The sequence below is a fragment of the Tiliqua scincoides genome, chromosome 1, assembly GCF_035046505.1.
Source record: "Tiliqua scincoides isolate rTilSci1 chromosome 1, rTilSci1.hap2, whole genome shotgun sequence".
In the NCBI taxonomy this organism is placed as follows: domain Eukaryota; kingdom Metazoa; phylum Chordata; class Lepidosauria; order Squamata; family Scincidae; genus Tiliqua; species Tiliqua scincoides.
The window spans coordinates 90,908,728-90,925,111 of NC_089821.1; the positions used below are offsets into that span (position 1 = coordinate 90,908,728).

The 16,384-nt window shown below is 42.7% G+C and overlaps 1 protein-coding gene and 1 non-coding gene across 2 annotated transcripts in view; both read left to right on the forward strand.

Moving 5' to 3' along the window:
* Positions 1-16,384, forward strand: part of ARHGAP15 (Rho GTPase activating protein 15) — a 464,537-nt gene that overhangs the window by 413,604 nt on the left and 34,549 nt on the right. The gene's annotated exons all lie outside the window — the stretch shown is intronic.
* On the forward strand, positions 10,135-10,270 carry LOC136638412 (U11 spliceosomal RNA). The gene has a single exon (XR_010793631.1). It is a non-coding gene; the product is annotated as a U11 spliceosomal RNA (small nuclear RNA).

The window sequence follows — 16,384 nt, forward strand, 5'->3', positions numbered from 1 at the left end:
GGAGAAATGAATGTCTTTTAATGCTGTGTGTTTCTCTTATCTACATGCCACATTATTGTAATAAGTACATTCAGGAATAATTTCTTTTCAAATATTTTTACAAATCTTGCTCTTATTTGCATGCAAGTAAGTTGTCAGCTTAAATCTTTGAAATGCAAAATATATCTCATTTCTATATTTCATCAAGGAGCCTTTCATGTTTAATAAATTACAACTTAGATCCTCCAAGACTTTGTTTTTCATTAACTAAAAGCAAAAGGATACATTTAAAATCTTAATCACAACCTGCAAGGGTATTTGCATGTTGCTGATATTTGTCTTGATGGAACTTTTAATATTTGCAAACTAATCAGGATAGCAAGGTTACACCAATAATTTCTGCAGAGAATAAACATTTCCACATTTTAGTCCTTTCATGGTGCCAGGTTGTATGACCTGAGTGAAACTTAAGCCTGGTGGAATGAAATTATGCAAACGGGTTCTTTTCCTAAAGAGCACATACATTAAAAAGGGACAATATTAAGAAGCCCTTTAAGAGATTCCAGAAGATTTTTTATAACATCTGGATTCAGCCTCTTGAAATTACTACTCTCTGATCATATATTGGACAGAGTCATTAAGGACACTCTTAAGGCAAAATCCACCCTTACTCTACCCAAGTTGAGTAACTAAATAATTGTTGGGTTACTAAATAATAGTAGTAACTGATAAGTATCTGTCTCATGTATGGTTTGACCCTCAGTGTAGCTCAGCATTCTAGCTCATCTTTCAGAGGGCCTAGGGCTGGTCATTCTGTAATAAGGTGGGTCATCGCATCTTCTCAGAGACAGTAAGCCTGACAGCTAGTGCCATTTCCTGATTCTGGTGGTCTCTGGAACCAACAGCACTTTGACATTACAAAAAAGGCAAACTTTTGCTGAACTCATAGCTCTGAGACCCTCACTTAATCTCTCTACCCCACCCTGAGTCCCCCAAGTCAAAGGGCATGGTATTTTTTGTTGTTTTTTTTCTTCCAGAACCAGTTCAAAAATAGTCAACGAATATGATGGGCAGTTAAAACCGATGTACCATGCCTATTGTTTTGTGAGCTAACAGGTTAAATATGGCTTTGCTTTAAGATTCTCATCAAATTCGTTTTTATAGAGAAATCTCTGAAAGCAGAAGGGGTTGAGGGGAGGGTGAGGTAAAAAAATAAATCATTGTAGTCTCAGGAACAGTAATCCTTGTTGAGGATTTTGGCTGATTGATATAAATAACATCGTCCCCGCCATCTGTCCGAAGAGGGACCTTTCCAGTTAGTGTTAAGCTGCAACGGCAGAATAATTAATGAATGGTGTCCTTTGTGCTGGTAATAAAGACAAGACAAATTATGTTATAATCCAACTGCTGCTCATTTGTCACAGCCAAATAAAATGTCAAATAAAAGTGAGGGGGGCCCAGTGTTTGTTTAATGGACTGCAAGCTACCTGTTCGTATCATTGAGAGACAACTATAGTATAAGTTCTGGACGTGGAGAACAATGAAATGCTGTGAGGAATATTCAGAAAGAAAGAGAGAGATGCAGAAATCTCTTTTGGGGTGGGGAAGGGTATGGTTGTAGAGGAAGAAATTGTTGTGTGGTCTTATATTAATGCAAGTTTTAATTATATTGCTATAATACCCTTTTTCCTGTGAGGAAGGTTGGTTTATATTGCATAATGCAAAGGAAATTGTAGGGGTAAAAAAAAAATAGTAACAAGACAACAAATGCTTGTTGCTGCAAATGTGTAAGAATTTGTTTGAGTTCTCTCCCCCCTCCCCTTTTCAGGATAGACATATTCATCTTGTTGCTAGGAAAACCAAATAATGAAAACATAGCTGGGATTTAGCAATGTCCTATAGGGAATTACCTATGATAGAGGGCAGGGCTGTACTTCCTCAGGACATGCTCCTGCTGTAAAAAATTCACAAACCTGGCATGCATACAGGCATCTGTCGCTTGCTCTAATGCCAGTTCATAGTATACATACAAACATCTGCTTCCATGCACAAAGGGATACAGAACGCTTGACAGGTCTGTGTTAGCAGGGTTCGCCATGCCAGTTCTTTATGCAAAAACCCTAATGCTTCCCGTCAAGCCATTATAAGTGATACAATCAGCCCAGGCCCCATTAAGCCATCAGTGTCCACCTGTGATAAAGATGGCCATTTGTTTTCTTAAAGCCCACTTAATGTCTGCTTAACTCAATTTGTCAGGAAATGTAGAACAATTTCCTCACAGCCTGAAATTTGGTAGTGGTTCAAAGTCAAAAGGCCAGGTCTAGTCTTATTCAAATGATACAATAAACAGTCTTCAAGTCTAAAACTGCCTTAGGGAAATGCTGTTTACTTGGTTTGTTTGCTTTTTAAAAATACAGAGAACAGAAGGATAGAATCAGTGAGCCCTTTTTCTATTAAAAATCTTGATTGTTTTTGAGCCATTGAAATAGCTTTTTTATAAAAAAATAAAATAAAAAAGTTGTTTAAAAAAAATTCTTTTTAAAGCAATTTTTTTCTATTCTAATTTCTGGCCCAGGGAACAAGATATAATGGTTGTTAGTTATAAGAGTCCCCAGATACCACCAACACCACTAGGGATATCTACAGCTATTTTTCTACATTTACTTTCTAAAGAACCTACTCAACTACTTTCCAATTTGCAGTACAAAATATTTTTTTTCCTTTTATCTTTCTGAGAACAGCAGAAATATTGGATCAAAATATTGGATCTGGATCTTGCACCTAAAGTAGGAACTAAATTCTGAATGTTGCTTGACCTTTTATTTTTCCTTATTCGGGGAAATTCTGAAATCAAACTAAATTAACTAAAACCAAAATATGGACCAGGGCCCTGGGTTCCACACAATTATCTCAGAAACACTGTGTTAGCAGAATTAAAGGAAGTGTGTGTGTGTGTGTGTGTGTGTGTGTGTGTGTGTGTGTGTGTGTGTGTGTGTGAGGGGGGGGTGTCTTTGGTGAGAGATGAATTTCTTCCCAGACTGAGCTAAGATTTTTTCTTTCTCCTTACCCTTTTCCATTCTCTTGCCCTGTGCATCCAACACAGCATTCTGAAAAAGACTGGAAAGGAGCCCTGTGAAACTCAATCAGGGGGTTTCCTTCATTCAGGAAACTGGAGGGAAGGGAGGAGATATCTGGTTGGCGAATGGGATTGCCTTGCCTTCTCATTATCCCAACCCATTCATGCCAAGGAAATAAGACGTGGGTTAATTCTTCCACGAAGCATAAATCAGCACTTGCAAGACATGAAGATTTGTTCAGAGATGGAAATACCCTAGATTGAAACCAATGAATGTGGTTTGTTGTTTTGTTTTGAAGTGCCAGAAATTGAACAAGGTTTTTATTTGTTGCTACAGGGAACATGCAAAGAACAAAATATAAATATAAGAAGTGCATTAATATATTATTTGTCATACCATTTATGCTATTTATGCTTTTGAAAATAATCTGAGAAAAGACTATCTGGCTATTTTTGTTTCTTTGGAAAGCAACGCAAGCTAAAGCCTTCTAACTCAGAGTCTCTGTTGGCTTTAACTGCTTGTTAGGGAGGTATGTGATAGCCTCAAGTTGTGCATTTGCAGAGAAAATATCACACTATCCAGATGTTCAAGTCTGCTCTTTCTGTGCATACAGAGAATTCCGCACAGTACTGAAGCTCAACAAAATCATCCCCCCCCCCGCTAAAAAAAAAGAGATGAAGAGTTTCCTTTACTAGTCAAGCTGCTGTAAACTAGTCACAGAGCCCAATAATCTCTCATAGGGTCTATGTTATTAGAGTCTTATGACTAATTAACCTGTAGGATGCCAGTGACCAAAACAGATAGAAAGCCATTCTCTGCAAAATGCAGAATTGACTTTAGGTGTTCTTAAAAAAAGAGGTGCTTATAAAATGATGCTGCTTTTGTTATAATTAGGGTCCAGCAAACCTGTTTTCTGTTTGCCTTTACTTGCTGCTACATATTGCCTGTAATGTATGGCACTGTGAACGGAAAAAAAATTGGAGTCAAAGTGACTGGAAAGTTAGGTCTGCTCTGTAGCACTGTGAGATTGTTGACATCTGCCGAGGTTGGAGAGCTCAGTAAGCAGGAAATGGGGTGTCACTCTGAGTGGTAGTTTACCATTATCCTGGCATCCTAATGAAGTGTCTGCAGTGCACAGAGCTTCTGGATGGCATCTTAACGCACGGCTAAGCAAAAGCACTTCTCTCCTTGTCACTGTCATCCATCTGCCTGCACCCTACTGTAGCCAATGGGATGGAACCATGCTACAATGTGCTATATAAGCCATTTAGAGTTGCACATTGCATAATCAGTCCCATCAAATATAAAAAATGACGATTATTGGTTATTTTTCTGAAACGATGGCACCTGGAGGTTGAGACATTAAAGTTTAACTTTTTTGAGTACTAGGAAGGGTTTTTAAAAATTATTCCATTAATTCCGCATACAGTACATATTTGTTAAATGGGATAGAGTTAGAAACTCATTGTCTTAAGTCTTGCTAATGGACTGAAAAATATGTATGAATATTCATCAGAAAACTCTCCTTTTAAACCGCATTTTGTGATCAATTGATAATGTAAAAAATGGCAAGTTAATAGTCATTTCTTTTTCTAACATTTTTCTTCCTGCCCCCAATTTCAGGGGCACAAATAGAAAGCAAAGCAATTCTCACACCCACCCAGAGCAAATAAAAGTTATTTGAATACACAATATATATATATATTTTTTAAAAAAATCAGTGTTTTTTGCTATAAAGTTGATATTGAACTGCTGATATTTAGCCAAGAAAAATGATAGATTAGATAAAGAAATTAAATGATATTTGTGTGTCTGTTCAATATCTTTTTACTCATCTGTGTGTTTAATTGATGGATTTAGCCACACACACCATTTGCTCCCAGAGCCCACTTACAAAGTTCAGCTGGCATAACCATGCGTGTATTTTGTATTCTGTTTTAGCAACATTTCACATAAGATAAAAGATGTGTGTGTGTGGGGGGGGGGGTTATATAAATTCGGGCTGCCAAAGAACCACTGAAACTGAGTAAGGGCAATGCAGATTGTCTAAATCGGATGTTATATTTACATCCAAAAGGGCAGACCATAATTTAGTTGCCTCAAAAAATTTTCACAGACATTAAAACTACAGCAAACAGAGCAGCAGGGAAGCTTGCACAGCAGCACAGTGGGGGAGCTTGCGGAGCGTCTGCCCAACACTATGGCTGGTTATAGACAGCACCAGAAGCTTCACATTTTCTCTCACATGTAGAATTCCAACCTATTTCACTCTGTTTTTATTTTTCACCAGAAGCAAATGAGGCAGACTGATAAATTAAAACCAATGGTCAAAATATTGCACAAAATATTTACCTCAGGAAAAAATGTAATATAAAACAAACCTGAATAACCGAAAGGAGTAGTATCTGAGAGTGAAAGAGAAAAAGAGAGTTTAAAAACCATAACAGTGATATGAAGGAACATTTGCAGTAGTTTATGAAGCCATGTAGCATAGCATAGCCTTAAAAATAAGAATACACAGAGGTGCTATAGCACAAACATTCAAGGTCTTAAATCAAACCAAGGTCCTAAATCGTGTACCAAGGTGAACTATAAGTGCTTGTTTAACATTAAACATGCCCATCCTTTTTTTATGAAGTTCCAGCAAAAAAGAGTAGTAGATAGTGGGGTAAAATGGCACCAAGTCCATCAACCATGAATAATCCAGCAGGGCTGAGAGTGGGGGCAGAGGCCAGACTTCGCTACCTTGCTACATAATGAACTTATGTAAGGCTGTAATCACATGAGTATTTCTAGTTAATGGAAGTTATATCGGAGGTAAACTCAGGACTTCCTGTTCAGTAACAAAGTTATTTGCTATAAACATCCATTTCAAATTTTACAAGTATCGTTTACATATAGTATTTGTTAAAGTGTATATTTAACTTTCCACCAGTCTGTATCTATAATCCTGGGTGTACAACAGTGCATGGTTTTTAAACTCATGTAATTCTAGTTGAAATCTATGGGCACATTGTATGAAAGGTCACAACATGTTGTAAATACATTCTCCCCCCCCCCCCAGATTTTGTGCTTTATCTCAAAAAATGGTCCTGAAAAAAGTGCTTCAGTAAGGGCCAAACTCCACATGATATTAAATGTGGCATTGTGTCATTGAAAGTACGTCCATCTTATGTGGGATCCTGATTTGAATTTGATGGTGCAGGGGGAAGAAGTGTGGAGGATGCTGAGGGAAGAGGTATTTAACGCATTATCACTATGCAATTTCCCGCCAAAAAATCCCCTCATCAAAAATCCTCTCACAGTAGTTATTAAATTCCACAAGTGCCATCATAGCAAATGTCACTTGCAGTTTAAATAGCCACTCCAAGAGAGTAATGGGGGGACGGACAGTGCAGAAGCAAAGGCGTAAGCACCCCCTATCCACAAACTGAAGTCCAAGTTCAAATTGCAGACCCAGATGGGTGCTACTTGTGAGTACAGGCATGCCTCTAACTCAGTGATTTTCCATCTTTTTCATCTCACAGCTCACTGAGAAGGCACTAAAATTGTCAAGGCACACCATCAGTTTTTGACAATTGACAGGGCACACTGCACTTCTGATCAGGGTCTCATATCCCTCAGTGGCCCTATTAATATATGGCCCTCCCCCAAACTCCTGCGGTGTACCTACAAACCATTCACAGCACACCAAGGTACTGTGGCACAGTGGTTTAAAATTGCTGCTTTAACAATGATACACTTAACATCACATGTAACTGACTATAAGTACTTTCTTGAACAGTTCCTTTCACTCCAGACATGAGTGAACCCATGAGTCACCAGTAGCTATATTCAGTTCAAGTGTGGGTCGTTGTCAGTTTTTTAAAATAAAGGGTAAGGAAATTCTTAAGACAGTGTGTGGGCCATGTGCAGAGCCAATGAGAGGAATTTTATCAGGGCGTACAAAATTTCTTGTGGGCCTCTTCCCTTCTTCTGGGCTTTTTTTTGGGGGGGGGGCTCAAAGCCCCCTTTCTGACCCTGGGCCCAGGTATGATGTACCCCCTACACCCCTCTCTCAGAGGCCCTGGCCATGCGAACAACAATGATGGATCTACTCCCACTTCCTGGCACTGAGGAAGTCTGGAAGTCAAAAACACTGACATTACCTATAAAGCCTCTAATGGGACTATCTCTAAGAGGAGAAAACAAATCAACTTCATTTTAAGTAGACAAACTGAACAGGTTTTCACAGTGCCAATTTATTTCTTAAAATCAAGTTTTGTAGCGTAGCATTTTTAAAACTCATACACAAAGATCAGTATCTAATGAAAGAATACCCAATATTTTCATGGAACTATAAAAGAGAGAGTGAGTGTTATGGCAAAAAGCCTGGCCTCAGCAGCTTTGTGTGGGAAATGGTGAAATGTGACTGTGATTTATAATGAGAAAAGGTATCTACAACATACAATTTTCTACCTAGCTGCAAATAATAATTCATAGTGATGTCCCTTCCAGATAAAATACCTTTGCTATGGAGGACCCATGTGGTAAGATGATCATGATAAATGTCATACCAGTGCAGGTAACGGCTTTACAAACCATTAAGATTAGCTCCCCCCTTTTTTCCCCTGATGATAACAGTAACCATGCTGTGAGTCTATGTGGTAATAATATCTCAGTACTGATAAATGCCAGAGCCAGGCAGAGGTGTTTATCATTCCCAGTTCAGAAATGCTGACTAAAGTTACCACATGTCTGTTTTTTCTTCTTTTGCCTTTGGATAACAATTAGCAAATATGTTGCTTCATAAAAGTAGTGATACGCAACATTACTTTTGAGGCTGCTGTGCTTTAGCAAATAGTTGACTATTTTTCACCTTTTTTTGATTGTGCTCAAAGCTGAGAAGTGAAAAGGACCATTTCCCATTTTAAAATAGTCAGAATTTTTGTGGAGGTGGATTTTATGTTTCACATCCTTTGCTGTCTCTTTGAAAATATTTTTTTTTCCTGTTCCATTTTGTCTGATATGTCTCTAGATTAACATTAACAGACCAATCCTATCAAACCTCCCCCCCCCCCACTGATGCAGACACACCACCAAAGTGTGTGCTGAATCCTATAAGAGGAACAGTCCCAGAATCCTCCTCCAGGTAGGTTTGTTCCTTTGCTTGGGGGTAAGCCTCTGCTGCCTGAATGGATTTACACAGACCTGACCTGTGAAGTACAGGTGGGAAGGCGGATAGGATATTGGCAGTGTCATTGCCACCGATGCCATCTTCTTCTTAGCCTTGGTCTGCCCTCCTTCCCATCCTGTTCTTTACCCATTCCTCCTCCTCCAAATTCCAGCTGCTTTGAATGGCATGTCGTGTTTTGTGACAGCCAAAAAGGCTGTCAGATCCTTAGTTCTGGCAGCGCAAAGTCCCCATAGGATTGGGCATTAAGTGCACAATCCTGAGAATGAGTTGCCGTAAAGCACGTTTGCGCCTCCTCAGGAGTTAGCTGCATTGGCGCATGGAGGTGCACCGACACATGGAGGCTGAATCCAGCCTCTGTGGCGGCTTAATCCATGAGCTTTGTGTTTGCCTGGCTGGGCCGATGAGAGGCTCTAGCGTGGGTGGGAGGGAGGTGGGAGGGAGGCTTTCCTGGGCAGGGGGAAGGCAGGCAGCGGGCGGCCCCAGGGGCGGGCAGAAGGCGGGGTTGGGATCCTGCAGTTGTACTGGATCCCAACCCCCGTTCCTGGGGAGATTAGAGCGACTTGAAGCCACTCCTCTGTCCTCTGACTTGTGCCACCTCAGGAGGTGGCGCAAGTTCAAGGAGACCCATTGGGGCAAGGGTGCCTTACCCAGGGGTAAGGGGAAAAGTTTCCCCTTGTCTCTGACTGAGCGCCTTGGGCCCCTATCCTGTGCTGGATACAGCACAAGCCTCTTGGCTTGCCTGTTCCAGCACAGGGTAGGATTGCACCCTGAATTGCAGAATAGAATCTTACAGAAAGGTCTATAATAAAATACAGAATCCTGTATTTCAGTATTATGTGGATCAGGTTTTTGAAGTAAGTGGATGTAGAGTTGGATCTCTCTATAGCAGGGGTGTCCAAACTTTTTGGCAGGAGGGCCACATCATCTCTCTGACATTTGTCAGAGGCTCAATTAATTTACATTTAAAATTTGAATAATTTTACATAAATGAATAAATTAGAATATATACAAATATATTCATTGTATGAATGAATGAAGGTCTTGCAATAGCTCAAGGCCTATAAAAGTCCTTGCCACAAAGCAAGGCTAGCCTTTCCTTCACTGCCACTGCTGCATTACAGACGTGAAACAGCAAGCAGTGGAGGGAACACTTGTCCCACAGCTCATGCAAGAGGTCAATCAGTCATCTTCACATTGAGAGCAGTTGCGTCAGGCCAGCATGGGTTCCAGCAAGTCTCTGGAGGGCCAGATGCTCATTGGAGACTGAGGGCTCCCCCCGGGCAGGATTGTGAGTCCCTGAGGGCCGCAAGTGGCCCCCAGGCTAGGGTTTGGTCACCCCTGCTCTATAGTATAGAGCCTATTCTGAACTTTTGAATGACTTGGCAATGCCTTGGCTGTTGGCAATAGGTGCTGTCAGAGCTCTTGGGAAGAAACACCCTCCCTCACCATTGCCTCTTCTGGACCTGAGCCTCATTTCTTTCCTGGGGGAGTCCTCTCAGTGACTTGTATCCACACGCAGGAATTGGGACAGGTACTCTCTAGCAGAGCTAGACTGAGGGGTACTTCCCCAGCAGGCAATATTGAACTGTTCTGTGGATACTTGGGAATTGCCACTCTGTACTGCTACAGCTCGTAAGAACTGTTCTAGTACGTTAGTACACTCTCCATGGGGATCAACATGTGACTTGGGACCATCATATAGTAATGCCAAACACTTCTGTGATTCACATGTGTGAAAACTCACAATGTGATTGCCCTGAATCACATAATGAATTGTTCTAAACAATATAATAAACTTATGACACATAGATCCGCTCTAAGACCATGTACCACAACCTTAATATGCTTAAGGTTTATAGTTTCACAGCTTCTCTTGGAAAATGTTTCACAAAAGGAAAAACATAAAAAAGCTTTTTCTGTGAGTAACACATACAGAGGGGCAGCTGTGCTTAGTCTGTATGGAATTGCTAACTAAAGATTCTGAAAGCATCATTTTTTATTCTTGGGGCAGCTCGTAATCATTGGCTCTGGCTCCCCTAAAGAAAAATGGAGGAGGAGAAAGGAGAGCTATATCTTGGTACATTTCATATACATTTCATATAATGTACATTGTATTTAACCACTATGAACATGTCAAGGTAATTGTGCACATACTGACAGGAGAATAGAGATGTGTTTCCATAACCAAATTGCAATGTTGAGAATGTGGGTTAGGTAGGTCCCTAACCCCAAAGCAGTCATGAAATTTTTTCACTGCATTCCTACATACTACTTTGCTGCAAAACCACTGAAACTGGTAGCTAGTACCAAGCAAGGAGGACACAGTACACAATAACTTGAACAGAAACATGTCACACACTCTATCTTACAGATTTTATCTACTTTCTTATTTCTCTCTTCACACTATTTTCTCCCCTTTCTCTGCTCCTCTCCTTCTCATTCTTTGTTCTATCAGAAAAGTTTAACCTCCAGGGACAAACTTTTGAAGAAAGAAAAAAAAGCTAGAACAAGACTGTAGCTATTATAAGAACATAATAAGAGCCCTGCTGGATCAGGCCAAAGGCCCATGTATCTCACAATAGCCCACCAAATGCCCCAGGGAGCATACAAAACAACAGACACAACCTAAGAACATAAGAACATAAGAACAGCCCCACTGGATCAGGACATAGGCCCATCTAGTCCAGCTTCCTGTATCTCACAGCGGCCCACCAAATGCCCCAGGGAGCACACCAGATAACAAGAGACCTCATCCTGGTGCCCTCCCCTACATCTGGCATTCTGACTTAACCCATTCCTAAAATCAGGAGGTTACGCATACACATCATGGCTTGTACCCCATAATGGATTTTTCCTCCAGAAACTCGTCCAATCCCCTTTTAAAGGCGTCTAGGGTAGACGCCAGCACCACATCCTGTGGCAAGGAGTTCCACAGACCGACCACGTGCTGAGTAAAGAAATATTTTCTTTTGTCTGTCCTAACCCGCCCAAGATGTCCCCTGGTTCTGGTATTATGTGAGAGTGTAAAGAGCATCTCCCTATCCACTCTGTCCATCCCCTGCATAATTTTGTATGTCTCAATCATGTCCCCCCTCAAGCGTCTCTTTTCTAGGCTGAAGAGGCCCAAACGCCGTAGCCTTTCCTCATAAGGAAGGTGCCCCAGCCCCATAATCATCTTAGTCGCTCTCTTTTGCACCTTTTCCATTTCCACTATGTCTTTTTTGAGATGCGGCGACCAGAACTGGACACAATACTCCAGGTGTGGCCTTACCATCGATTTGTACAACGGCATTATAATACTAGCCGTTTTGTTCTCAATACCCTTCCTAATGATCCCAAGCATAGAATTGGCCTTCTTCACTGCCGCCGCACATTGGGTCGACACTTTCATCGACCTGTCCACCACCACCCCAAGATCTCTCTCCTGATCTGTCACAGACAGCTCAGAACCCATCAGCCTATATCTAAAGTTTTGATTTTTTGCCCCAATGTGCATGACTTTACACTTACTGACATTGAAGCGCATCTGCCATTTTGCTGCCCATTCTGCCAGTCTGGAGAGATCCTTCTGGAGCTCCTCACAATCACTTCTGGTCTTTACCACTCGGAAAAGTTTGGTGTCGTCTGCAAACTTAGCCACTTCACTGCTCAACCCTGTCTCCAGGTCATTTATGAAGAGGTTGAAAAGCACCGGTCCCAGGACAGATCCTTGGGGCACACCGCTTTTCACCTCTCTCCATTGTGAAAATTGCCCATTGACACCCACTCTCTGCTTCCTGGCCTCCAACCAGTTCTCAATCCAGGAGAGGACCTGTCCTCTAATTCCCTGACTGTGGAGTTTTTTCAGTAGCCTTTGGTGAGGGACCGTGTCAAACGCCTTCTGAAAGTCCAGATATATAATGTCCACGGGTTCTCCCACATCCACATGCCTGTTGACCTTTTCAAAGAATTCTATAAGGTTCGTGAGGCAAGACTTACCCTTACAGAAGCCATGCTGACTCTCCCTCAGCAAGGCCTGTTCGTCTATGTGTTTTGAGATCCTATCTTTGATGAGGCATTCCACCATCTTACCCGGTATGGATGTTAGGCTGACCGGCCTATAGTTTCCCGGGTCCCCCCTCTTTCCCTTTTTAAAAATAGGCGTGACATTTGCTATCCTCCAATCTTCTGGTACCGTGGCTGTTTTGAGGGACAAGTTGCATACCTTAGTCAAGAGATCTGCAACTTCATTCTTCAATTCCTTAATAACCCTTGGGTGTATGCCATCAGGGCCCGGTGACTTATTGATCTTTAATTTATCAATGAGGTCTGAAACATCTTCTCTTTTAACCTCTATCTGACTTAACTCCTCGGTCAGGAGGGGCCGTTCGGGCAGCGGTATCTGCCCGAGGTCTTCTGCCGTGAAGACAGATGCAAAGAACTCATTTAATTTCTCTGCCATCTCTAAGTCTCCTTTTATCTCCCCTTTCCCTCCCTCACCATCCAGAGGGCCAACCGCTTCTCTGACGGGTTTCCTGCTTCTAACATATTTGAAGAAGCTTTTATTATTCCCCTTAATGTTGCTGGCCATGCGTTCCTCATAGTCTCGCTTGGCCTCCCCTATCACCTTCTTACATTTCTTTTGCCACAGTTTATGTTCCTTTTTATTCTCTTCATTAGGGCAAGATTTCCATTTACGGAAGGAAGCTTCCTTGCCCTTCACAGCCTCTCTAACTTGGCTGGTTAGCCATGCGGGCACCCTCCTGGATTTAGTGGAACCCTTCTTTCTTTGCGGTATACACCTCTGCTGGGCCTCTATTACTGTTGTTTTAAGCAGCCTCCATGCACTCTGGAGAGACTGGACTCTTTTTACCCTTCCTTTCAACCTCCTTCTAACCAGCCTCCTCATTTGAGGGAAGTCCGCCCGTCGGAAGTCAAGGGTTTTTGTTAGAGATTTGCCTGGTATTCTTCCCCCAACGTGCACGTCAAAACGGATCGCAGCATGATCACTGTTCCCCAATGGCTCAGTGACGTTTACATCTCTAACCAGGTCCTGCGTACCGCACAAAATTAAATCCAGAGTCACCTATCCTCTGGTGGGCTCCGTGACTAGCTGATCTAAGCCACAGTCATTTAGCATGTCAAGAAATCCGGTTTCCTTATCGTGACCAGAACACAAATTGACCCAGTCAATATGAGGATAATTGAAGTCCCCCATGATTACAACCCTGTCCTTCCTTGTCACCTCCCTGATCTGTTTCCTCATTTCAAGGTCCCCATCAGATTTCTGGTCTGGAGGACGATAGCACGCCCCCAGTATTACATCGCTGCACAAGCCTGGTAATTTAACCCACAGAGATTCTATGGTGGAGTCGGCCCCACCTTCAATCTCTACTTTGCTGGATTCTATCCCTTCCTTAACATAAAGGGCCACCCCACCTCCAACACGCCCCTGCCTGTCCCACCTGTAGAGTTTATAGCCCGGGATTGCGGTATCCCACTGATTCTCCGCATTCCACCAGGTTTCCGTTATGCCCACTATGTCAATATTTTCCCTTGTCACCAGACATTCCAGTTCTCCCACCTTTGCTCGTAGACTTCGGGCATTCGCATAAAAGCATTTATACACGGAATGCCCCAGGATGGGCTGCTTATTCGCTCCTTTGTCCCCGCATCCTCTCATTGTGCCAAACCGTCTATCACATCCCATCACCCTACCTTTCCCAATTTCTTCTCCTACCCTGCCTTTGTCTTGTTGTTCTCTAACCTCCCCATCCTCATCCCATAGGGATGAGGAGTCCCGAACCGGATGCCCCTCGGCTCCTGTCGGCCTTCCCCCAGGGATCAGTTTAAAAGCTGCTCTGCCACCTTTTTAATGTTATGCGCCAGCAGTCTGGTTCCATTCTGGTTCAAATGGAGCCCGTCCCTCTTGTACAGGCCCCGCTTGTCCCAAAACGTTCCCCAGTGCCTAACGAATCTAAACCCCTCCTCCCTACACCACCGTCTCATCCACGCATTGAGACCCCTGATCTCCGCCTGCCTAGCTGACCCTGCACGTGGAACAGGTAGCACTTCAGAGAACGCTACCTTTGAGGTCCTGGCTTTCAGCTTCCTGCCTAAAAGCCTAAATTTGGCCTCCAGGACCTCCCAGCTACACTTGCCCACGTCGTTGGTGCCGACATGCACCACAGCCGCTACCTCTCCCCCAGCACTTTCTACTAGCCTGTCTAGACGAGAAGTGATGTGTCCTGTGTCCTGTGCCCTCCCCTGCATCTGGCAATCAGAAGCAACATGCCTCTAAAAGAAAGAGCTTGCACATACCTACTATGACTTGTAACCCATAATGAATTTTTCCTCCAGAAATTTGTCCAATCCCCTTTTAAAGGCATCCAGGCAAGATACCATCACTACTTCCTGTGGCAAACAGTTCCACAAACTAATTACATGCTGGGTAAAGAAACGTTTTCTTCTGTCTGTCCTAACTCTCCCAACACTCAACTTCTGTGGATGTCCCCTGGTCCTGGTATTATGTGAGAGGGAAAAGAGCATCTCTCTATCCACTCTGTCCATCCCCTTCATGATTTTGTATGTCTCAATCATGACGCTCCTCAGGTGCCTTTTTTCCAAACTGAAGACACCCAAATGCTGTAGCCTTTCCTCATAGGGTAGGTGCCCCAGCCCAGTTATCATTTTGGTTGCTCTCTTTTGCACCTTTTCCATCTCCACTATATCCTTTTTGAGGTGCGGCGACCAGAACTGGACGCAATACTCCAGGTGTGGCCGTACCATCGATTTGTACAACAGCATTACAATATTAGCTGTTTTATTCTCAATGCCTTTCCTAATGATCCCAAGCATGGAATTAGCCCTCTTCACTGTTGCCGCGCATTGGGTTGACACTTTCATCGAGCTGTCCACAAGCATCCCAAGATTTCTGTCCTGATCTGTCTCAGACAGCTCAGAACCCATTAGCCTATATGTAAGGTTTCAATTCTTTGCCCCAATGTGCATGACTTTACACTTACTTACACTGAAATGCATCTGCCATTTTGCTGTCCAGTCTCCCAGTTTGGAGAGATCCTTCTGGAGCTCTTCACAATCTCTTCTGGTCTTCACCACTCGGAAAAGTTTGGTGTCATTTGCAAACTTGGCCACCTCGCTGCTTAGCCCTGCCTCCAGGTCATTTATGAACAGGTTGAAAAGTACAGGTCCCAGGACAGATTCTTGGGGCATTCCACTTTCCACCTGTCTCCATTGTGAAACCTGCCCATTGACACCCGCTCTCTGTTTCCTGAACCTCAACCAATTCCCAATCCAGGAGAGGACCTGCCCTCTAATTCCCTGACTGTGGAGTTTTCTCAGTAGCCTTTGGTGAGGGACTGTGTCGAACGCCTTCTGAAAGTCTATATATATAATATCCACAGGTTCTCACGCATCCACATGCCTGTTGACCTTTTCAAATAATTCTAAAAGGTTTGTGAGGCAAGACTTACCTTTAAAGAACTTACCTTACCATGCTTATTCTCCCTCAGAAAGGCTTGCTTGTCTATGTGTTTTAAGATTTTATCTTTGATGAGGCATTCCACCATCTTACCTGGAATAGACGTTAGGCTGACTGGCCTGTAATTACCCGGGTCCTCTCTCCTTCTCTTTTTAAAGATCAGTGTGACATTTGCTATCCTCTGATCTTTAAAAAGGGAAGGAGAGGGAACCTGGGTAATTATAGGGTAATCAAGATACAATATGGAGGTGTAATAAATATGGATTATATTGCAAGTTAACTATTCACTTCATCACATGTACGCCTCCATTCAACCCGTATTGCCAGCACTATTTTTAATGCTGTAGATGTAGCCCACCCTTTCTCTAAAGAAAATTCCATGGATAACCTCACCTTACCTGCACAGCACATTTGACCCTGGTCCTAGAAGCCACCTCCTAAGAGCTTCCTGACTTGGAGCAAACCAGTTGTTAGCAACATAAAACAAGAATTCCCAGCCTTAGCTGTCCTCACCAACTGCATGGTGCAAATTCATTCAAGGAGCCATGTTAATTAGGCAGCTGGCCTCCTGAGCTAGTTCCTACACCCTCATCAAGGTGCAAGAACAACAGAAGGACCCGTTTAGGACCAGCATAAGTTATCAAGTCACAAAAGATTTCCTTGATGAGCTCA